Source organism: Physeter macrocephalus, chromosome 18, assembly GCF_002837175.3.
Source record: "Physeter macrocephalus isolate SW-GA chromosome 18, ASM283717v5, whole genome shotgun sequence".
Taxonomy (NCBI): domain Eukaryota; kingdom Metazoa; phylum Chordata; class Mammalia; order Artiodactyla; family Physeteridae; genus Physeter; species Physeter macrocephalus.
Genome location: NC_041231.1, coordinates 21,165,889 through 21,190,547, shown reverse-complemented (window position 1 = coordinate 21,190,547; position 24,659 = coordinate 21,165,889).

Below are 24,659 nucleotides of genomic sequence, written 5' to 3'. Positions count from 1 at the left end.
TAAAACTTGGAAACTATGTCCCTCTCTAAAGGTTATTTTTAATGTTACTTTGGTATTAATACAATATGGGGTGTGTGAGTAATAGCACATTTTTTGTTCCTTGCCTAGAGTAATTACGGTGGGACTTCTAAACATAAATCTAGAAGAGGTTTTGAAGCCTGACGTAGGAACTAGTAACTAATAAGATGCAAAAAGGACATATAAAAGTGACAAAGCCTATGTATACTTTTTCTTTTAAAATGATTCTTTTCGGAATAAGCAAAATGAAATTCATCTCCAAGTTCTCCAAGGCTGTTATAGAGAAGGCACAGAAAGGAATAGCTTAGGTTCTCATTTGCTGTATTTCATCATGGTTTAATGTGTAGTAGTTGTACTTTGAACACATAATTTTCATATAGTAGCCGTCTACCCATTCAGGCTAGAGCAATGTAAAAGTTCAGGATTTCAGAAGCAGGAGACTGTCACACTGACAGAACCTTAGGGAATAGTTTGTCCGGCAGGTCTTAACCCTGGTTGTGGATTTCAAATACCTGAAGAGTTTTAAAAAAATATATAGGTGTCCAGGCTCCATGGACAGATATACTGACTTAATCGGTATGGGAGGAGGCGTCACTATTATTTTTAAACACTCCCTAGGTGATGCTAGTGTTAAGAACCGCTGGTCTAATCCATGGGTTGTAAACCTAAATGGTTACAGGGACCAGGAAATTAATGCACATTAATTAGGTGGTATCAGTGTAAGACAATAGGGCATGCTGGGGACTGTGGTGAATTGGACAGTGGACGCCCTGTCTAAAAACCTTCTGCTGCTCAGTTATGGCCATCTAGAAATGCTGCCCTGATTTTTATTAGAAACCACACATCTAGATAGTTTAGAGAAATTTCTCTAAGTTTTTGGAACATTGTTAAGGGGCCAAATGAAGCACATCTGTAGGCTGCCAGCTTGCAAACCTAAATCCAGTCCAATTGTTTATTTCACCAATGAGGAAATGGAGAACAAGAAATTATACAGCTCCCCACAATGACATAATTAGTGGCAGAATGGAGAATGGATTCAGAGCCTGGCTCCTATTGCAGTATTTATTTGATTTTTCCAATTATCCCACATTGCTATGCTACAACTGTTCACGATAATGAGAACATTTATTAAGTACCAACAGGATGCCAGGCACTGTGCTAAGTGAAACATACATACTGTCTTTTTTAAACCTCTTAGGGAATCCATGGAATAGAGATTAATTTTTTCCCCATTTTACAGATGAGGAAAGTGAGGCTGAGAGTCATTGACCCACAGAGGTCTAGTAGAGCCTGGCACTGAATTCAACTTACTTAATTGCAAAGCTTGTTCTGTTAACTCTTGGTTACCCTGCTTTCCTGGATGTTTCTTTCCATGTTGTGTAAGGAGTCTCTCTTGATTCCATTTGGAAGAAATGCATATAGCTCTAGTCCTTGGTGCATAAATCCAGGTCCAGCCCAGTGACGCTCTTCCTTTGTCCATCTTTGGTGTCTATTATTAAAGCTGACCCTGCTTGAGGTATGAGGTCAACCTTTCACCAGGTCTGCTGGAAGCCCATGAAAAATGACAGCCCTAATGAAATGCACTCTCAGTGAGACCCTGTCAAGGCTGGCTGTGGTTATGCACGATTGGCCTGTTTCAGAAGAGATGGAATAAATTGAACGTGGGCCTCTGTGTCCCTCCCTGGACTCTCAGTCAGATTGTGTACAAAGACAAAGGCTTCCCCTGAAAGGCCATCCTAAGGACAAGCTTGCTTTGCAAAGGAAAAAATGTGCTTAAGAAGAATGTGGAAAGTCGATGAAGACCCGTTTACCATTCAATGCTAGTCAGAATCAGTGAGCATGTTTGCATAACTGACTCAGCATTTGCTGCTCTCTCTTCTTTTTGACCTCAAGCTAACATTATTTCAACAACTGGCAATCCCAAAGTGCACAAATATCCTTCAGACTTTTCTCCAAATTTTAGATGAGGATTAAAAATTTCATCATGTTCACTTCAAAGCACAGGTGTTCGAATTAAAAACAGAAACTGAGACTTCATTCATTTGGTATCTAGTCCTTTCTCTTCAGAGCCCTGTGCTGAAGCGTAAGGAGCTGACTCCTAAGGGCATGACCTGACCCCCCAAGGAACTTGGGGTGAATCACAGGTATATATCGAGTGGTAAACAAGAGTGGTCACAGTTATTGCTGTGAGTTCAGAACTGCTCTCTTTTACATTGTTTTTACTTTACCAGGTACACAGTTTAGTTACAGGAAAAAAACATAAACAATAGAAATAAAAAGCTCAACAATTCTCCAGCATCTCTCCACACCAGAAATACCCACCATTATCAACTGGTGTGTCTCTTCTGTATTTTTTTCATACACATATAAATGGCCTTCTTTTTTTAATGCAAGTAGGGTCATACAGTGAACGGGACTTCAGAATTTGCCTTATTCCCCATTTGCAAAGTGTAAAGAAAGGAGGTGCAGAGGAACACAAGATGCTGCCTTGCCTGTGACTAATTCATAAGGAAGAGGTTGCATTAACAGGCATTTTTTCGGGTTGGAGCTATAAGTACCCACAGCGCCATGCATGCAGACCGTAGTAGAGCTGGAGTGGTGGGGGAACTGGGGACCCTGGGTTCTGGACACAACACAGAATGGAGCAGTAACTAACATGTGTCGTCCCCCTGCCACCTACCCCACCCCCCCGCCGCTTCTCACTTTAGTGGAGATGTAGGAAACTTAGACTAAACTCACCATTGTATTTTCGATTCTGAATTCCAGTTAGATCAATAACTGACCGATATCTACACTGACAGACAGCAGCCAACTTAGCTCTTGTTATTTACTTTCACTCTGATTATCCTAGACCCCTCTCAGGTAAACAAGTCTGCAGTGCCTTCATGCCTAGCTTTCGTCCCTTACAGGTCCGTCCACCCATGGGTCCAGCCACATCCATTCATCCATTTACCTCCACATTCAACAGACCGTATAGAGTATCAACAGTAAACTAGGCACTGGTGAGATTACAGAAAACAGGAGACTATCTTTGGCTTCAAGAAAGCTTAGTCCAAGGATGGGAGAAAGACAAGGCAGCAACTATTGTACAGAGGGATTGGAATTAGCATTGAGAGAAGGAAGTGGATGCGATGGGAGAAGGAAGGAGGGGAGCTAAGACAGCGTTAGGAGCTCAGGGAAGCCTTGGGGGAGGAACGATGCCTAACTGTGATTAGGAAGAACCTCATTTGAGCTCAGCCATGTATAAGATACTTTGAAAAAGACCCTAACAGAGTGGTTAAAAGCAAGGCCTTGGAATCACACATGAATTCAGATCACACTTCTAAAGAGTTGAAACCTCACGTTGTTACTGGGTCATGCCTCTAAGTCCATTTTGCAATTTGTAATAGGACCACCTTATCCTTGTGCTGTATTTGCCTGAGTACAGTATATTTCGAGTACAGTTTCCTTTCGCCTCCTCCTCCCATCACTGTCCCAACACACTCAATATTATTTCCACCCTCAGATTCCCGGGCTGCCTACTGCACTTTTGACCCCTACTTCCTGCTTTCTTTCTCTTGCATAAAATCATTCCCATTAGGCAGGTCATCCCCGCAGCTCTCAGTGAACTTGCAGGGATTCCTTTCCAATGCTATAGTGCCTGAGATGCTGCAGTCACTAAATAAACATTTATTGACTGCACAGGCAGATCACTGAAAAGGAAGACCATCCTATGCCAGTCTCTTGAACTGAAAGGCTTTTGAGTTTCATTTTTTCCTCAAAAAAGATTCCTTGAAATTCCAGCATTACCATTTATTACTGCTAGATTGCTCATGAAATGGCATCTCCCCAAAGGCAGACTCTTGGTATTTTTCTTGCCTGCCCCTAGAGAAATTAAATAATGCAAACTTGTACTAGTGAAAGCCTCTGAATATCTTAACAGAATGTGGAAATATTTGCTTCTTAACATACCTCCAATTTTATAATTTTTAGCCCTAGAAGAGGTTCGCATTCAAGGCATCAGTTCACTCGTCCTAAAATTCTCTTCTTGATTATTTCGTGGGTATGTCCCTGAAGAAATCATCTCTGGTTAAAACATGAGTGCAGAAGCACAGAACAAAAAGGACATAGAGGGAGGACAAAGGAAGAGAAATCTAATCAGGTAGCTGGGACTTGTGGAGAAAAGCTAAAGATTCAGAACTATAGGAGTTTCTTTGTTTTTTAAAGGCAGGTTAGAGTTCAAACTGATGTGTAGCAGAGACTTTTGAAAGCAAAAGGGAGAGAAATCTTGGCTTACTACAATGGTGGGTCCCACTGGAATGGTCTCAAAGTTCTTTGCTTCTGAAGGATATCTAGCATATGTAATACTCTAAATTAGTCACAGAAGGTTACATACCTTGACAAGGTATGAGTTGATTGAATGGAATGATATGCTAAGTATTTTAAATACATTATTTTATTTATTATCCATGGGGCAATAGTATTTTAAGATTTGTACATAAGAAAACTGACTTAAAAGGATTAATTACCCAAGGACACAAGGTTAGTAAGAGAAAGAATAAGGATTCAAATGTAAATCTGCATTTAAATCTTATTTCAACTTTCACCGGAGAGCTTTCAGATACAGTCTGCAAAAATAAAAAAATTAGTTTACCATTTAGAGAGGCTGTGTTTTAGCTTTAGCATCTAATCCTAACCACTGCACAATTTTAATTTCCATTTTAAAGTTAGGGAAACTGATGGTTGGGAACATTGAGATGCCAAAGGTCTCACAAGCCTCAAAGAGGACAGCCAAGTACCCATCCAGATATGTCTGACCTTGTTTTCCAGCTATGCTCAAGCTCTTAATCTGCTCATTTTTGCTGAAGATTTTTTCCTGTGTGTTCTCCCTGGTTCTCTTTTGAGCTTGGAGCTTATACTCTAAATCCTAAGCATCAGTGAGACAGCTGTTGCACCAAGGAAGTTAATAAAAGGTGAAACTCAGCCGCCACTGCTTACGAGCATTTCTAGAATTTAAATTAGGAGAGAATCTTACAAAAACTTTTACAGATTTTTTTTTCTTTTGTGCTTTTCATCTGGGTATTTCTTTGGTAAATGCAACTTTGGGTGGAGATGCTTGCCAAGAGCCTTAGTTGGGAATAAGAAACGTTAACGTTCTTGAAAGGGGAAGAGCGAAGCCTAGAAACAGAATTTGTATGAGTCGCATACCACAGATACCCCAGGGAAGCTGGCCTATGCCAACCCACGTCGACTGAAATAATGGCATCTTGAAAGTCAATATCTCACAAACTTTCAGAATAGACTGTTGATTAAGCAAACCTATGTGTAATAGTCCTACTGCCGTGAGGGAGACACCACCATGGCAGAGCCGAGCAGTGTTTCAGAATGGGGAAGTTAGGGAAGGGTATTTATAAGGTTTTAGGGCCCAGTGTGGATGCTTTTGAGGTGTGTCTTGCAAGATGGGGAATGGTTGGAATTGGGCATATTTTATGACATATTAGCTGTCATTGGTAGACACAGAGAGGATAGGTCTTAAATTTAGTCTTAGTGAACAAGCTCTAAGTCTTGATAAATAAGCTATTTTAATCGGTAGGCATTCCTCTCTTCCATGAGGAAGTATTTCCTTCCAGGAACAGGTGGGTATTTATTTTCACCTGTTCAGAGTAATAATATATGCATGGGAAAATATGCCCAATCCCAGAATTTTTTAACCAGGGACAGGAAATTAGCTTGGTTTCAGTTCTTAGACAAAAAGTACCAGGACTGTTCTGAAGGAGACCAAGCCTACATTGGCCGGTATCAGCCACAGTCCTCTTTACAGGGCCAACATAAGCAAGAGTCCCTGTTTCAGTAATTATACTTGATGATTAGGTAAGTCCCCATGGGCTTTACTCTTCCCAAGGGCTTCTCTTTTAGTGTTAGAACTTCTAAGCGAAAGAGATAACAAAACCGAAAGTGATCCTCAACCTCTCCTACAAGCACTTACTCTCAAACTTTGGTTTGCACAAGAATCCATCAGGGGATCTCTTACACATGAAAATCCTGGACCCCACCCAGGTATGGTTGTGAAGTAGGACCCAAGACTCCAAATTCTCAATGAGCACCTTCCCTCCCATCCCCAACTACTACAACCATTATCAAATGATGCTTGTGTTGTGGTCCCAGGACCATGCTTTGAGAAACAATGAGAACTTTGAGTTTTCCTGGGTAGCGTAGGGTCTGGAATTGTCACCTGCAGTTGGTAGGTAATCTCTGTTCTCTCTGGAGTTCCCTGTTGGTCCATTTGACATCTCTTAAGCATTTCAACACGGCCATGGGTTAAGGAATTAATTGGGTTTTCCTTAAATCTCCAGTAGATTATATAAGAGATTGGTATCCCAGAATCTAGAGGATTTGTTTCGAAAGGCAATTCACTTTGTTCATTCTATTAATTATCTTATACCTTGTCAACTCACTTCTGATGCTTCAGTGAAAGATGATCACACTGTGGGTGATGTTTAATGGGAATTTTTTTCATTTGCTCATTTGGAGGACTACAGTCTCCCTTCTGTTTTTAAATAAATTTGTTTATTGATTTTTTTTTTTTAACAGAGAAGTATAAAGAAGCACGTAAGAAGCACCTAAAATTCTACCATTTAGTTGTCTTAACATCTGTGCTAAGTCTTTGAGACTTTTTTCTCTGCAAACACAAAAGTTCTATAATACTCGGATAATGCTATAATACCTTTTTTGCTTCTTTGAAGAAACTATGTCATGAACATTGTTTAACTTAATAAATTTAGTTGAATACTTACATAGTTGTCATTTTTTTTGTTATGAGGAATCTGCTCCAGGGAATATTCTTGTGCACATATTTTGGCACAATTGTTCTAATAATTGCTTATGTTAAATTACTACAAGTACCATTGCTGGATCACGCTTAAGATTTAAACACATAATATCCAACTGTCCTCTGGGAAAGCTTACAATTGTGTGCCTTCCACACTCTCAAATGTTGACCACTCAGACAAGACTCCCATGCTGGTCTCATTCTAAATAAAACTGTATCACCTCCACCCCAGCGCTCTTCATCCTATTATGTTTTTCATTGCACTTATCACCACTTGACATATATTTCTCTGTTTGTTTATATTCTCACTCTCGTAGTGAACTACATGCCCCGTGAGTGGAGGGACTTTGTTTCTTTTGTTCACTGTTGTACCCCCACCTCTTAGAAGAGTGGCTGGCAGAGAGTAGGTGCTCAATAAATTTTTGTTGACTAAACTAATGATCTGTTTCTAACGTGAGATATTATCTTTTTTTGTCTCCTTTGTAAAGAGCCATCTTCCAGTTGAATAGGAATGTAAAGTACGGTCATATGAGGGTAGCTTAGCCAATTAGTGTGTTCTGCTATACCTGCTCTCATCTGTTCAGCCAGCTCTTCTTCAAAAGTCCCAGATTTCGGGCTTCCCTGGTGGCGCAGTGGTTGAGAGTCCGCCTGCCGATGCAGGGGACGCGGGTTCGTGCCCCGGTCTGGGAGGATCCCACATGCCGCGGAGCAGCTGGGCCCGTGAGCCGTGGCCGCTGGGCCTGCGCGTCCGGAGCCTGTGCTCCGCAACGGGAGAGGCCACGGCAGTGAGAGGCCCGCGTACCGCAAAAAAGAAAAAAAAAAAAAAAAAAAAAGGTCCCGGATTTGCTTACTTCAACTGTGAAAACATGGTTACTGTCAGGATGACAACATTTTTATCTCACCCATGTAGTGGATACACCCTTAGATCTGGGGTTGGCAAACTTTTTTATGAAGAGGTAGATAATCTCCTGAATGCACACCGTGCCTTGTCTAACCTGTTGATTCTTTTCCTAGATAAAAAGAAGCAAGAAGAAAGATTGAAGCAGTTAAAAAAATGACTAGTTCTCTGCCCTCAACAGCCCCCTAAGCAATCCTGCAGGCAGATCACTTGGGCAAGATACCGTCTGAAGAAAGAGTCAGCCAGTCTGCAGGCAACAGAGGATGACGCCGAACCCAACCTCCTGCCTTGACGATGATTCACTGAGATTCTTCCCACCCCACCCCCCACCCCATTTTTCCCTTAAAAACTGTCATGGCTGAGCAGACTCTTCAGAGTCCACCATCCCTCCAGACTGCTGACTTTTCAGATTAAAGCACCTTTCCTTTCTACTGACAATTGCCCCTCCAATTATTGGCTACTGAGTTGCGAGTCGCAGAACCTGGGTTTGGTAACAATATTGCATTGTGTTAAAATTATTAATGGAAAAAGGTATTCCAGTTTTGGAACCACAAAGTATGTTACAACTGCTAAATCTATCTTGGCATTTCTTTATGTTTTAATATACCAAGATGCTCAAGAATATAGGTGCCTCAGGCCTCCCTTGATGCCTGACAGGCTTATCCAGTCCCTCAGTTCCAAAGGAAAGTGAAGACAAGGACACTTGCTAAAAGGAAGACCCCAAGAACCAGGATTTCCTAGGGGCAGGACAGGAATAAAGACACAGACGTAGAGAATGGACTTGAGGACCCGGGGAGGGGGAAGGGTACGCTGGGACTAAGTGAGAGAGTGGCATGGACATATATACACTACCAGATGTAAAATAGATAGCTAGTGGGAAGCGGCCGCATAGCACGGGGAGATCAGCTCGGTGCTTTGTGACCACCTAGAGGGGTGGGATAGGGAGGGTGGGAGAGAGACCCAAGAGGGAGGGGATATGGGGATATATGTATATGTATAGCTGATTCACTTCGTTATACAGCAAAAACTAACACAGCATTGTAAAGCAATTATACTCCAATAAAGATGTTAAAGAAGAAAAAAAAAAGAAGGGAACTAAATGACCCAGAGTATGACTAGGACACCCAGAGCTAGACATTTGTCACGTGAATGCACGGCCATCAGCTTCTTCACCAAACACCCACATCAGCGGGCAGGATGGCTGTGCTTCCAACGAGAAGCAAAGGCCTTGCACCTCCATGTGAGAACCTGCTCATTCCAGAGGGGGATTCCTTCAAGCAAAAAGGGGTGTCACAAAGGAACGTGATAAAAGTGAGATCAACGAGCCGGAGGACTCAAAAATACCTTCCCCACCTCTTCCTGCTAAGTCGATTGAAATTGAAATTGAAATTGACACCAAGCACCTGTGGCTCTCAGCCTTTTGCCCTCCGGAGATGACTTTAAAGGCAAACAGCCTCCTTCACCGGCATCTTACAACGACTGTACAGTGTAAAACGAAGCTCGATCTAAAGACTTTGTGGATTTATTCTTAACTATCAGGGGCTCAAAAGATTTGGGTCCATCTGTTCAAAAAGCCTGAGACTCGAAATAGAAGACACTTTGAATTTTACTTGACTAAAAAGTGCTTCAAATTCCACCACTGGAGGGCACCTGTTGACAATATTACTCTCCCACCATTATTCGGTCTTATTTGCCTTGCTAACTTGAGCAAAGGCTCTAAATTAAAGTTCTGTTTCACAGATTAAATTGGAGCCGCTTTATCCTTCACAATTCAGAATTTCCAAGACCAATTTCTTAGAATAATTGGAAATTACAACATTTCATACTCATTTCTGTAATCAGTATTTTTAGCTCATTTCGCATTAACCTAGGAGGGTCACTCTCTAAAGAAATGACAGGGAAATGTTTACTCATAATCGTTCAGTAATTATTGTTTCTCATAGCAGTAGATCTGCATGATCTAAGCACTGAAAATGTACAGCTTAGTAACATTTAAAGAATGACCACATCCAGTATAAATATTTAAGTTCATTTAAAAAATATGATTTTCAGCTTGTTTCAGAAATACTTTGAGACCTTGAACCAGATATTTGAATAGAAGTTCCCCCCTCAATCTTAGCATCTTATTGCGTCATTCATGCGCATTCATGTTCTTATAGGAATAATCATGAATTAATAATCTGACTCTACCGCACGTACGATGGTTCTCTCTTACCACCAAACGCTACCAAGGCTAATGTGTGTGAACCAAGGAAAAATAACTTCCGTGGGGAAAGCTGTCTTTAGGAATCCTACTTTGAGCCAGAAGAATCTATTCTCTTGAGACCATCTGCTGTAGAGAAGATGGTCTTACCAGCCCCCTTTTGAAGTTCAAATTATATAGATTTGACTATATCCTTATCTTATTTTGCACCCCACCCCATTTGTCAGATACTTACCGGCTTGTCTGCTTGAATCATAAGCATCATTTGTTCTGCTTATTATTTCTGTTTACTAGTCTTCTTGGATAATGCTAGTTTTCACGACTCACCCCAGTCTGAACTCATATAAAACTAGGACACGGTGAAATTGCGCACTGAGATCATTTCATTCTCATGAGGTTGCCAATATTTGGGTATGAACTGGCAAAGGTGGCCGAAGACAGAGATTTGGGTCTCACTGGCAGAGCTGTCTTCGTGTGTGCTGTTTGCGAAGCTTTTCTGAAAACTGTAGCTCCAATATAACTCAATATCCTTCTATGTGAAATACTTCTTTGGATCAACACTCAAGAATTCTGTCTTCAAAGGAAAAAAATGTTAACATGTCTCAAACACCTCGAAGGGATGTTTGACATTAAATGAATTATGTTCAATAATCAGTGCCAGCACAGTGCCACACACAGAGAGGCTTAATAAATATGAGTTTCTACTCTGCTTTCCTACTTCCACTTCCTTTCCCCTCCCCTGCCCTTTGGTTTCTTTGTTTTTTTAATTTTTAAATTTAATTTATTTTTTTATACAGCAGGTTCTTATTAGTCATCCATTTTACACACATCAGTGTATACATGTCAATCCCAATTGCCCAATTCATCACACCACCACCCCCTTTTCCTCTTAGAGCCTCGAGCCAGATTTTATATCAGTCAGAGCAACTGGGTTGACCAATTTGGTAACTGATTTGCTTTCCTCCTCTTTTCTCAAGCTTGCTATTTTACTATAGAGGCATACCTTGTTTTACTGCACTTTGAAGATACTACATTTGCAGTTTTTACAAATTGAAGGTTGGTGGCAACCCTGCATTGAGCAAGTCTATCAAGCGCCATTTTTCCAACAGCATTTGCTCTCTTCGTGTCTCTGTGTCACAGTTTAGTGGTTCTCACAATATTTCAAACTTTTTCATTATTATTATGATGTTTTATGGTGATCTGTGACCAGTGATCTTTGATGTTACTATTGTAATTGTTTTGGGGGCCCACAAACCGCATCCCTGTAAGACGGTGAACTTAATCAGTGAACGTTGTGTGTTCTCTAACCGCTTCCAATGACCAGTCCCCTGTCTTTCTCCCTCTTCCTGGGCCTCCCTATTCCCTGAGACACAACAATGTGGAAATTAAGTCAATTAATAATGCTACAGTGGCTTCTATATGTTCAAGTGAAAGGAAAAGTCAAGGGATGCCGCAAACTTCTTTGTTGTCTTATCTTAAGAAATTGCCACATCGAACCAAACTTGCAGCAGTCACCCTGATCAGTCAGCAGCTATCAACCTGGAGGCAAGACCCTCCACCAGCAAAAAGAGTATGACTCGCTGACGTCTCAGATGATGGTTAGCATTTTTTAGCATAAAGCATTTTTAAAGTAAGGTATGTACATTGTTCATTTGGACATAATGCTATTACGCACTTAATGGACTAGTAGAGTATAAATATAATTTTTATATGCACTGGGAAACAAAATATTCACGTGACTCGCTTTATGGCAGTGGTCTGGAACCAAATCTGCAATATCTCCGAGGTGTGCCTGTATATTTCTTTCTTTTCAAATTCCTTTTTTTTTAATGAGGTGGGCCTAAATTTTAAAAAAAAGTTATCTAAATGATTTGGGGCAGAAATGAGTGTCTGAGGAAGGAATGCAGTAGTTCCTCCTGGGTTGTGATATTTCTGAATAGTCCCCAACATCGGAGATGTTTAATCAGAGATGGGTTATCACTTACTAATATTCTTCTAGGGGGAATCTGTGCTTTTGAATTAGGGTAGAGCCAGAATATTGTGGTTGAAAATATATGAGCTCGTAGTAGCACAGAACTGAGTTCACATTCTTGCTCCGGCATTTACAAGTTGGGTAAATTTGGGAAGGAGAGAATTAAGAATTCTGTAACTCCATTCTCTCAGCTATAAAACCGAGAATGATAATCTTTAGCTAATGGTATTGCTATGAAGATTAAATGAAATAATGAAAATAAATGTGTTTGATATCACTTTTTCAAAATTTTGTTGCTATTGCTATTCCACTAGATGGTTCCTAAAAGATCCTCTGATTCTGGAGATTTTAGAAATTGGGTTGCATAAAATAATAGGTTTCTGCCTGTGATGCTTTACACAGTCCCTCTGCTTCACCCAGCAGCTCATCTCCCTGGCCATCCACACACTCCACCCTCTCTGACACTGCACTTCAGTTCCCACCTGTCCTTTTCATCAAAACCTGCCCCACCATCACCCACCCCCACCATTTCCTTATCCTTCAAGGTCCAACTCACATCACATGTCAGTGAAGCATCCTTGGTCCCAACCAAGAGGACCTGATTTCTCCCTCCTCCAAATACTTCTCATTCTTATTATTTCCTTCTTGTTGGGTGCAGCTTCCCTGGTTTTCTAAAAGCCAGGCTGGTTATTTTACTGGTTGTTGTACTTGACTCCAGGGAAGCACCTGTCACAAGACTGAACTCCTTGAGGGTAGAGTCTCTGTATCCCAAACACCTAACGTGATGCCTAGCACAGAGTAGTCCCTCAACACACACTGCAGGAATGAGTTAAAGGAACCACTAATTTGGTATTGTTGTTACATTTTTGTATATATTTATTTTATGCTCTCATAAGAGACTTAAAATTCTTTGAGGTCAAGGACCTACACAGGACACTGATGTTGAAAAACAAATCTGGGGGTGAGAAAAAAAAAAAAAACCCAGACATTATGTATCTCGAGATGGAAGAACACACCACCACCTCTGAAGGATTCTTGTCAAAAGAACTGAACCTGAATCTGATTAAGCCCTTAGATCCAACGACTATTTATAGGAAGTACAAAGAGTAGATGAACATGTTGCTGACACCACGAGCTCGCAAAGAGCAAAATCCAGACAGTGAGATGTTCTATCACAGTAATCAGCAAACCGCAGCTTGCTCTTTGCCTGGCTGGCTACACCCTCAAGGTAAGAATGCTTTTACATTTTAAAAGGGCTGAAAAAAAATAAACAGAGAAGAAAATGTGACATAGATGCCTGCTCTAGAGGACTAATGACCCAGTTTTCTTCCCCCAAAAATAAATTGCAAATAAAAAGAGAAATTAAGAGACTGAGGTCATAAATGAACTGTTTGCCATGCATTGATTTTGATTCTGATGTAAACAAGCTATAAAATAGCAAAAGCAACATTATTAACAATTATGATACAACTGGTATTTAATATTTTTAGACATTACTGACAATATTTTTAAGTTGTGATAGTGGCTACATTTTTTTAAAAACAGTCCTTATCTTTTGGATATACACCCTAAAACATTGCTGGAGGACGCTGTGTGGGATTTGCTGCGCAGTAATAAGTGTAGGAGGAAGAGGACTGAGTTATGGATAAAACAAGATTGTCCACGGTTTGTAATTGGTGTTAACTGGGCAACTGATTCATGAAAATTATTATACTCTTCTATTTCTAAATATGATTGAAATTTTGGGTAATAAAAAGCTAAAGAACAACAAGGGCCTACTGTAGAGCACAGGGAACTATATTCAGTATCCTGTCATAAACCATAATTGAAAAGAATATGAAAAAACAGTTAAAGAAAAAACTAAAGAGATTTTGGTGTTCTATCAGCGACTGATTTGTCTAATGACCTCTCTCAGAGTACTTAGACCAAGTCTGATTTCAGTTTTCTTATCTGTAAAATGGCAGTTAAAGTAACACCTACTTCATGGGGTTATGGTGAGAATTATGTGACCTGATGCATATCCAGAGCTTAATGAATGCCTTGCACATAATGAAGCATTCAATCACTGCCAGACAGTATTGCTGCTGCTGTTGTTATTTTACCCCTCATTATCATTAATATTGGTGGGCATTGGTTGATGAGATGGAAGATAGACTACTGAGTTGGTACAGGAACCAGGTGGGCCTGGAGGAGAGCAGCAGCCATGGAGGACGGTGGGGACCACAGCATCCCCGGTAAACTGTAGGTAGAAATGGAGACTCTGGGCTGAGTTATGTGAGACCTTGTAATAATGTGGCGAAGGACACGCTGTCCAGCTGGGCACTGAGATTTTCCACTTGGGAATATTATCTTGGAACTTGAAGGCCAGGGAGCAAGCAGTACAATCCACCCTCAAAGTAAATCTGAAAGCCATTTCTGAAGCCCTACCTTACCATCATCTTGTCACTGATGGGCTATGTTTTGCCAGAATAAACGCGGCTTAACACAGGCTTAAGAGGAAAAACAACTCTCAAACTATTGATTTTCCAAATCCTCACTGAACATCACCATTTCATGGAGGCCATACAGCACCTTGATCTAGAGCATTCCCGTCACACAGTGCGGTCTTTGAAGAGATAAAGAGCTTGCCCCACAATGAAAAGCCACACACTGCTTTTTTTCATTGAAAAAGTCTTGCTATGGAAAAAAAAAAAAAGTCATTGGATATAAACAGTATGCTTAGTGACATAGTTAATTCACATTCTGGCCCAATTATGTTGGCTGTCTGGTAACTTGTGTCGAGTCCACATTTTTTAGTAAGACAAGTTTAGAGTACTGGATCTTAATTGGGGGCACTTTTGCCTCCCAGGGGCATTTGCTTCTGTCTGGAGACAGTTTTGGTGGTCACACCTGAGATGGGGGGTGCTAGAGGCATCTTGTGGGTAGAAACCAGGGATGCTGTTAAATATCCCACAGTGTACAACACAGTCCCTGCAAAAAAGACGTTATCCAGATCCAAATGACAGTAGTGCCAAGACTGATAAACTTTTTTAGAACACGGCTTTAGAATCAGTCAGAGCTGGGACTCAAAGCCCTGCTCTGCCAGTGAATAAAAGGGTGACTGGGAGCAAAATGTTTTGTCTCTGTAAGCACCAGTTTCCTCTACTGCCAAGTGTTGGACTGACAGGGTTGTTTGCAAATGAGGTGAGCAGATGCAGACTGACTCTTTTTTTCTTCCCTTTTATTGAGACATAATTGCCATACGGCACTGTGTAAGTTTAAGGTGTAAGGCATAACGACGTGACCTACATACATTACGATACGATTATCACAATAAGTTTAGTGAACACCCATCATCTCCTATAGATTCAAAATAAAAGAAAAAGAAATATTTTTTTTCCTTGATGAGAACTCTTAGGCTTTACTCTCAACAACTTTCCCATATAACACACAGCCGTGTTCATTAGATTGACTCTACCATAAAAGAAAGAAAGCGCGCAACGTAGAGCAGATATTATTATTATATTTTTAGATATGGCTCCTATTCTGGTGGCCCATGGATTGTCCAAGGACTCACTAAATTAAGGGCAAAGACAGTTATTTCCCTCCCTCCCTTCCTTCTTTCTTTCCTTCCCTTCTTTCCTTCCTCCCTGCCTTTCTTCCTTTCATAGATAACAAATTGCAACGACTTATTTGCAGTCTTTCACTCTGAAGACCTACAATGTAAATTCATTTCATGTCCCATTGAAGAGGAATACAAAACAAAATACAACGAAACCCTTGATTCCTTAAGAGATAAACTCTATTGTCAGAAAGAGCCACGCCATAGGCAGAACTGGGAAATTCATTTTTCAATTCCTCTTTTGCCCCTTAGGATGAAGTACGATGCATGCCTGGGAGCTTAATGGTTTACAAGTCGGGACTCCCACTGTGTCGTTTTTTGCTGGTGATTTTATGATTCTCCTACACACAACATGATGGATTCTTAAGTATCCCGAGCTTTTAATCTGTACTTTTTTGCAGCTTGAGTGAAACCCTTCAGGCAGTGCTGTGAAGATGTGGTTCTTAAATAAAATATTTTTCTACTGTGCTAATAATTCACACATTCTCCACATTTCTCTTCTATACTCGGGGTCAGTGGGATACAACCATTTTTCTTAATTCTATCCGGCCTGTTTTTCTCTGGCTTCCAACAGCTTTTTATGAAAGCACAGCATGGTTTATTCCAGGTGTTGGTATTTGGGCAGGGTGGAGGATTCTGGAGGGGGTGGGGACACTTTGTTCTTCTTTTCCCATCACTCTATTAACAATGAACTTTTAATAATTTGAAAACTCTTTGTAAGTGACCTAATGTGAGATATCACATTGCAAACCGACATAAGAGACACAATTCAAACGTTAAAGCAATAATACAATTCCATCCTGCTTCTAAGATTTAATGGAGTGTATTTTATTGAGAGCCAGCGTACTTTTTTCCCCATCTGAGAAGCCATTTACTGGCTGGATTGCTAAATCTCTAGCAAGAGTTGACATTCTTCCTTTGAAAAGCTGGATGTTTGGATTTCTGGGTCAGATGGAAAGATTGCAGTGTTAGAAGTGGAAAATGTCACAAATTTCAAGTGTGAGCATATGACATCACTTATGTACATATGCCACCATGGCTACTGGGACAGGATGGGCGGTCAGTAAACAGTTACGCCTACTTAAGGCTCCTGCTTTTCCTAAGACCTTTGGACAATATGATGTTGCCCACCTAATATTACATTTTTAATCAAAATACAAAAATTGCATTTGAGTAAATGAGTAACTAAACAGTACAAACTCGGCATATTTTTAAAAAGTTACTTTAGAGACTTCAGGCATGCAAGATCTGTAAACACAATCTAAAGCCTATTTTCCTTGGCATATGTGTTGTTTCTTAAAAATCTGACCTGAAAACCATAGGAAGTTGGAAGAATTCTGTGTTCTTCCTTCTGTACTCTCATCTATTGTGGTTAGTAATTTAGTTCAGTTCTTACAGTCCACGTTTCTGAGTGTCTTTTGGGAGGGAAGACCCTTCTCCTTTTCTTCCTGTGTTTCTGCCCACTGCGTTGGAACCTCACCAGGGCCAGACTGTCCACCCTACCAGGGAGACCCCGGCTCCTCCAGCTGCCACATCTGTGATGAGCTGGGTACAGTCAATTTCAAAGATGCTGTTGTAGGAAGACTCATTTTGGCCTTGGGTCCAAATGACATTTTCCAATCCAGTTTTACCACTAATAAAGGTAATCACTCAAATTTCATTTCCGGGTCAGTTTCTTTCTTTCTTTCTTTTTTTTTAATAGATCTTTATTGGAGTATAATTGCTTCACATTACTGTGTTGTACACCAAAGTGAATCAGCCGTATGCATACACGTGTCCCCATATCCCCTCCCTCTTGAGCCTCCCTCCCATCCTCCCTATCCCATCCCTCTAGGTCATTGTAAAGCACCGAGCTGATCTCCCTGTACTATGTTGCTGCTTCCCACTAGCTATTTTACATTCAGTAGTGTATACATGTCGATGCTACTCTCACTTTGCTCCAGCTTCCCCCTCCCAGCCCGTGTCCTCAAGTCCATTCTCTATGTCTACATCTTTATTCCTGCCCTGCAACTAGGTTCATGAGTACCATTTTTTAAAAATTCCATATATATGTGTTAGCATACAGTATTTGTTTTTCTCTTTCTGACTTCCTTCACTCTGTATGACAGACTCTAGGTCCATCCACATCACTACAAATAACTCAATCTCATTTCTTTTTACGGTTGAGTAATATTCCACTTATATATGTGCCACATCTTCTTTATCCATTCATCTGCTGATGGACATTTAGGTTGCTTCCATGTCCTGGCTATTGTAAATAGTGCTGTGATGAACATTGTGGTACGTGTCTCTTTTTGAATTATGGTTTTTTCAGGGTATATGCCCAGTAGTGGGATTGCTGGGTCATACGGTAGTTCTATTTTTAGTTTTTTAAGGAACCTCCATACTGTTTTCCATAGTGGTTGTATAAAATTACATTCCCACCAACTCTGCCGGAGGGCTGCCTTTTCACCACATCCTTTCCTGCATTTATTGTTTCTGATAATGGCCATTCTGACTGGCGTGAGGTGATACCTCATTGTAGTTTTGATTTGCTTTTCTCTAATAATTAGTGTGCTGCTTCCCACTAGCTATTTTACATTCAGTAGTGTATACATGTCGATGCTACTCTCACTTTGCTCCAGCTTCCCCCTCCCAGCCCGTGTCCTCAAGTCCATTCTCTATGTCTACATCTTTATTCCTGCCCTGCAACTAGGTTCATGAGTACCATTTTTTAAAAATTCCATATATATGTGTTAGCATACAGTATTTGTTTTTCTCTTTCTGACTTCCTTCACTCTGTATGACAGACTCTAGGTCCATCCACATCACTACAAATAACTCAATCTCATTTCTTTTTACGGTTGAGTAATATTCCACTTATATATGTGCCACATCTTCTTTATCCATTCATCTGCTGATGGACATTTAGGTTGCTTCCATGTCCTGGCTATTGTAAATAGTGCTGTGATGAACATTGTGGTACGTGTCTCTTTTTGAATTATGGTTTTTTCAGGGTATATGCCCAGTAGTGGGATTGCTGGGTCATACGGTAGTTCTATTTTTAGTTTTTTAAGGAACCTCCATACTGTTTTCCATAGTGGTTGTATAAAATTACATTCCCACCAACTCTGCCGGAGGGCTGCCTTTTCACCACATCCTTTCCTGCATTTATTGTTTCTGATAATGGCCATTCTGACTGGCGTGAGGTGATACCTCATTGTAGTTTTGATTTGCTTTTCTCTAATAATTAGTGTTGTTGAACATCTTTTCATTTGCCTCTTGGCCATCCGTATGTCTTCCTTGGTGAAATGCCTAGTTAGATCTTCTGCCCATTTTTTAACTGGATTGTTTGGGTTTTTTTTTTTTTTTTGATATTGAGCTCCATGGAGCTATTTGTATATTTTGGAGATTAATCCTTTGTCTGTTGTTTCATTTGCAAATATTTTCTCCCATTCTGAGGGCTGTCTTTTTATCTTGTTTATGGTTTCCATTGCTGTGCAAAAGCTTTTAAGTTTAATTAAGTCCCATTTGTTTATTTTTGCTTTTATTTCCATTACTCTAGAAGGTGAGTCAAGAAAGATCTTGGGGTGGTTTATGTCAAAGAGTGTTTTTCCTATGTTTTCCTCTACGAGTTTTATAGTGTCCGGCCTTACATTTAACTCTTTAATCCATTTGGAGTTTATGTCTCTGTATGGTGTTAGGGAGTGTTCTTATTTCATTCTTTTACATGTAGCTGTCCAGTTTTCCCAGCACCACTTATTGAAGAGGCTGTCTTTTCTCCATCGCATGTTCTTGCCTCCTTTGTTGTAAATTAGGTGCCCATATGTGCATGGGTTTATCTCTGGGCATTCTATCCTGTACCATTGATCTATATTTCTGTTTTTGTGCCAGTGCCATACTGTCTTGATTAGTGTAGCTTTGTGGTATAGTTTGAAGTCAGGGAGCCTGATTCCTCCAATTCCGTTGTTCTGTCTCAAGATTGCTTTGGCTCTATGGGTTCTTTTGTGTTTCCATACGAATTGTAAAACTTTTTGTTCTAATTCTGTGAAGAATGCCATTGGTAGTTTGACAGGGATTGCACTGAATCTGTAGATTGCTTCGGGTAGTATAGTTATTTTCACAATATTGAGTCTTCCAATCCAAGAACATGGTATATTTCTCCATCTGTTTATGTCATCGTTGATTTTTTGCATGTTTTATAGTTTTCTGAATACAAGTCTTTTGCTTCCTTAGGCAGGTTTATTCCTAGGTATTTTATTATTTTTTTTGCAATGGTAAATGGGAGTGTTTCCTTAATTTCTCTTTCTGATTTTTCGTTGTTGGTGTATAGGAATGCCAGAGATTTCTGTGCATTAATTTTGCATCCTGCAACCTTCCCAAATTCATTGATTAGTTCTAATTTAATTAAGTCCCATTTGTTTATTTTTGCTTTTATTTCCATTACTCTAGAAGGTGAGTCAAGAAAGATCTTGGGGTGGTTTATGTCAAAGAGTGTTTTTCCTATGTTTTCCTCTACGAGTTTTATAGTGTCCGGCCTTACATTTAACTCTTTAATCCATTTGGAGTTTATGTCTCTGTATGGTGTTAGGGAGTGTTCTTATTTCATTCTTTTACATGTAGCTGTCCAGTTTTCCCAGCACCACTTATTGAAGAGGCTGTCTTTTCTCCATCGCATGTTCTTGCCTCCTTTGTTGTAAATTAGGTGCCCATATGTGCATGGGTTTATCTCTGGGCATTCTATCCTGTACCATTGATCTATATTTCTGTTTTTGTGCCAGTGCCATACTGTCTTGATTAGTGTAGCTTTGTGGTATAGTTTGAAGTCAGGGAGCCTGATTCCTCCAATTCCGTTGTTCTGTCTCAAGATTGCTTTGGCTCTATGGGTTCTTTTGTGTTTCCATACGAATTGTAAAACTTTTTGTTCTAATTCTGTGAAGAATGCCATTGGTAGTTTGACAGGGATTGCACTGAATCTGTAGATTGCTTCGGGTAGTATAGTTATTTTCACAATATTGAGTCTTCCAATCCAAGAACATGGTATATTTCTCCATCTGTTTATGTCATCGTTGATTTTTTGCATGTTTTATAGTTTTCTGAATACAAGTCTTTTGCTTCCTTAGGCAGGTTTATTCCTAGGTATTTTATTATTTTTTTTGCAATGGTAAATGGGAGTGTTTCCTTAATTTCTCTTTCTGATTTTTCGTTGTTGGTGTATAGGAATGCCAGAGATTTCTGTGCATTAATTTTGCATCCTGCAACCTTCCCAAATTCATTGATTAGTTCTAATAGTTTTCTGGTGGCATCTTGAGGATTTTCTATGTATAGTATCATGTCATCTGCAAATGGTGACAATTTTACTTCTTCTTTTCCAGTTTGTATTCCCTTTATTTCTTTTTCTTCTCTGATTGCTGGGGCTAGGACTTGCAAAACTATGTTGAATAATAGTGGTGAGAGTGGACATCCTTGTCTTGTTCCTGATCTTAGCGGAAATGCTTTCAGTTTTTCACCATTGAGGACGATGTTGGCTGTGGGTTTGTCATATATGGCCTTTAGTTATGTTGAGGTACTCCCCTCTATGTCTATTATCTGGAGAGATTTTATCATAAACGGGTGTTGAATTGTGTCAAAAGCTTTTTCTACATCTATTGAGATCATCATATGGTTTTTATTCCTTAATTTGTTAATGTGGTGCATCACATTGACTGATTTGCGTATATTGAAGAATCCTTCCATCCTTGGGGTAAATCCCACCTGATCATGGTGTATGATCCTTTTAATGTGTTGTTGGTTTCCGTTTGCTAGTATTTTGCTCAGGATTTTGCATCTATGTTCATCAGTGATACTGGTCTATAATGTGCTTTTTTTGTGATATCTTTTTCTGGTTTTGGTACCAGGGTGATGGTGGTTTCTTGGAATGAATCTGGGAGTGTTTCTCCCTCTGCACATTTTTGGAAGAGTTTGAGAATGATGGGTGTTAGCTCTTCTCTAAATGTTTGATCAAATTCACTTGTAAAGCCATCTGGTCCTGGACTTTTGTTTGTTGGAAGATTTTTAGTTACAGTTTCAATTTCATTACTTGTGTTAGGCCTGTTTATATCTTCTAATTCTTCCTGGTTCAGTCTTGGAAAACTGTACCTTTCCAAGAACTTCTCCATTTCTTCGTGTTTGTCCATTTTATTGGCATATAGTTGTTTGTAGTATTCTCTTATAACCCTTTGTATTTCTGCGGTGTCAGTTGTGATTTCTACTTTTTCTTTTCGAATTTTATTGATTTGCATCCTCTCCCTTTTTTTCTTCATGAGTCTGGCTAAGGGTTTATCAATTTTGTTTATCTTCTCAAAGACCAGCTTTTATTTTTATTGATCTTTGCTATTGTTTTCTTCATTTCTATTTCGTTTATTTCTGCTCTGATCTCTATGATTTCTTTCCCTCTACTGATTTTGAGTTTTCTTTGTTCTTCTTTCCTTAGTTGTTTTCAGTGTAGGGTTACACTATTTATTTGAGATTTTTCTTGTTTCTTGAGGTGAGATTGAATTGCTATAAATTGCCCTCTTAGAAATGCTTTTACTGCATCCCATAGGTTTTGGGTCATCGTGTTTTCATTGTCATTTGTTTCTATGAATTTTTTAATTTCTTCCTTGATTTTTTCAGTGATCTCTTGGTTATTTAGTAACACACTGTTTAGCCTCCATGTATTTGTTTTTTACAGTTTTTTTTCCTGTGATTGATTTCCAGTCTCATAGTGTGACCAGAAAAGATGCTTGACATGATTTCAGTTTTCTTAAATTTTCTGAGGCTTGATTTGTGATCCAAGTTGTGATCTATCCTGGAGAAAGTTCCATGTGCACTTGAGAACAAAGTGTATTCTGCCACTTTTGGGTGGAATGTTCTATAAATATCAATTAAATCTACCTGGTCTATTGTGTCATTTAACGCTTGTGTTTCCTTATTTATTTTCTGTTTGGATGATCTGTCCATTGGTGTAAGTGGTGTGTTAAAGTCCCCTACTATTATTGTGTTACTGTTGATTTCTCCTTTCATGGTTGTTAGCATTCACCTTATGTATTGAGGTCCTCCTATGTTGGGTGCATAAACGTTTCTAATTGTTATATTTTCTTCTTGGACTGATCCTTTGATCATTATTTGGTGTCCCTCCTTATCTCTTGTGACAGTCTTTATTTTAAAGTCTATTTTATCTGATATGAGTATTGCTACTCCAGCTTTCTTTTGATTTCCATTTGCATGGAATATTTTTTCCATCCCTTCATTTTCAGTCTGTAGGTGTCCCTAGGTCTGAAGTGGGTCTCTTGTAGACATCATATGTATGGGTCTTGTTTTTGTATCCATTCAGCCAGTCTGTGTGTTTTGGTTGGGCATTTAATCCATTTACATTCAATGTTATTATCAATATGTACGTTCCTATTACCATTTTCTTAATTGTTTTGGGTTTGTTTTTGTGGGTCGTTTTCTTCTCTGTGTTTCCCGCCTAGAGAAGTTTCTTTAGCATTTGCTGTACAGCATGTTTGCTGGTGCTGAATTCTCTTAGACTTTGCTTGTCTGAAAAGATTTTGATTTCTCTGTCGAATCTGAATGAGATCCTTGCTGGGTATTGTAATCTTGGTTGTAGGTTTTTCTCTTTCATCACTTTAAGTATATCCTGCCACTCCCTTCTGCTCTGCAGAGTTTCTGTTGACAAATCAGCTGATAACCTTATGGTGATTCCTTTGTATGTTATGTTTTGTTTTTCCCTTGCTGCTTTTAATATTTTTCCTTTGAGTTTAATTTTTGTTAGTTTGATTAATATGTGTCTTGGTGTGTTTTTCCTAGGGTTTACCCTGTATGGAACTCTCTGTGCTTCCTGGACTTGGGTTACTATTTCCTTTTCCATGTTAGGGAAGTTTTCAACTGTAATCTCTTCATATATTTTCTCAGACCCCTTCTTTTTCTCTTCTTCTTCTGGGGCCCCTATAATTTGAATGCTGGTGTGTTTAGTGTTGTCCCAGAGGTCTCTGAGGTTGTCTTCATTTCTTTTCATTCTTTTTTCCTTATTCTGCTCCTTGGCAGTTATTTCCACCATTTTGTTTTCCAGCTCACTTATTCATTCTTCTGCCTCAGTTACTCTGTTATTGATTCCTTCTAGTGTATTTTTAGTTTCAGTTATTGTGTTGTTCATCTCTGTTTGTTTGTTCTTTAGTTCTTCTAGATCTTTGTTAAACATTTCTCGTATTTTCTCAATCTGTGCCTCTATTCTATTTCCGAGGTTCTGCATCGTCTTTACTATCACTACTCTGAATTCTTTTTCAGTTACTTTGCCTATTTCCTCTTCATTTTTTGGTCTTGTAGGTTTTTACCTTGCTCCTTCATATGTGATATACTTTTTTGCCATCTCATTTTTTTTTTTCATGAGTGGGATTGTGTTCCTGTCTTACTGTTTGTTTGGCCTGAGGCTTCCAACACTGGAGTTCATAGGCTGTTGGGTAGAGCTGGGTCTTGGTGCTGAGATGAGGAATTCCATGAGACCTCACTCTGATGAATATTCCCTGGTGTCTGAGGTTGTCTGTTAGTCCAGTGGTTCGGACTCGGAGCTCCCACCACAGGAGCTTTGGCCCAACCCCAGGTTGTGAATCAAGATCCTGCAAGCTGTGTGGGGTGGCAGTTCACTTGGGGGTTCCTCCCATCACCTTGGGCGTCAGGGTCCCCCACCAGCAGCCGGCAGGTGCCCTAGTCATGGGGAGATGCTAACTCTGCATCTTCTCACACTGCCATCTTGACCCTGGGTCAGTTTCTTAATTGACTCAAAATTTGGAAGGGAATAATGATGAGTGGTTAGGTTTCCAACATATCAGAACATCTCTCAAAAAATCTTCGTAGAGTTTGTTTCTTGTGCCATACATTGCTAAGTCTTATTATACAGTTAAAAATCAATACTTTTCATTGATTTCATCATGCATTACAATGATCTACAAGGACTTACTAAGGCCAAGACAATCTGTTAAATCACGCAGGATAAGACATCTAAGTGATGGATCAAACAGTCAAAAAGCTTCAATCTACTAAGGGAATTAAAACATATATGCTGATAAAAAGAATGTGAAATAAAAAATGAAAAGTAGGGCTTCCCTGGTGGCGCAGTGGTTGCGCGTCCGCCTGCCGACGCAGGGGAACCGGGTTCGCGCC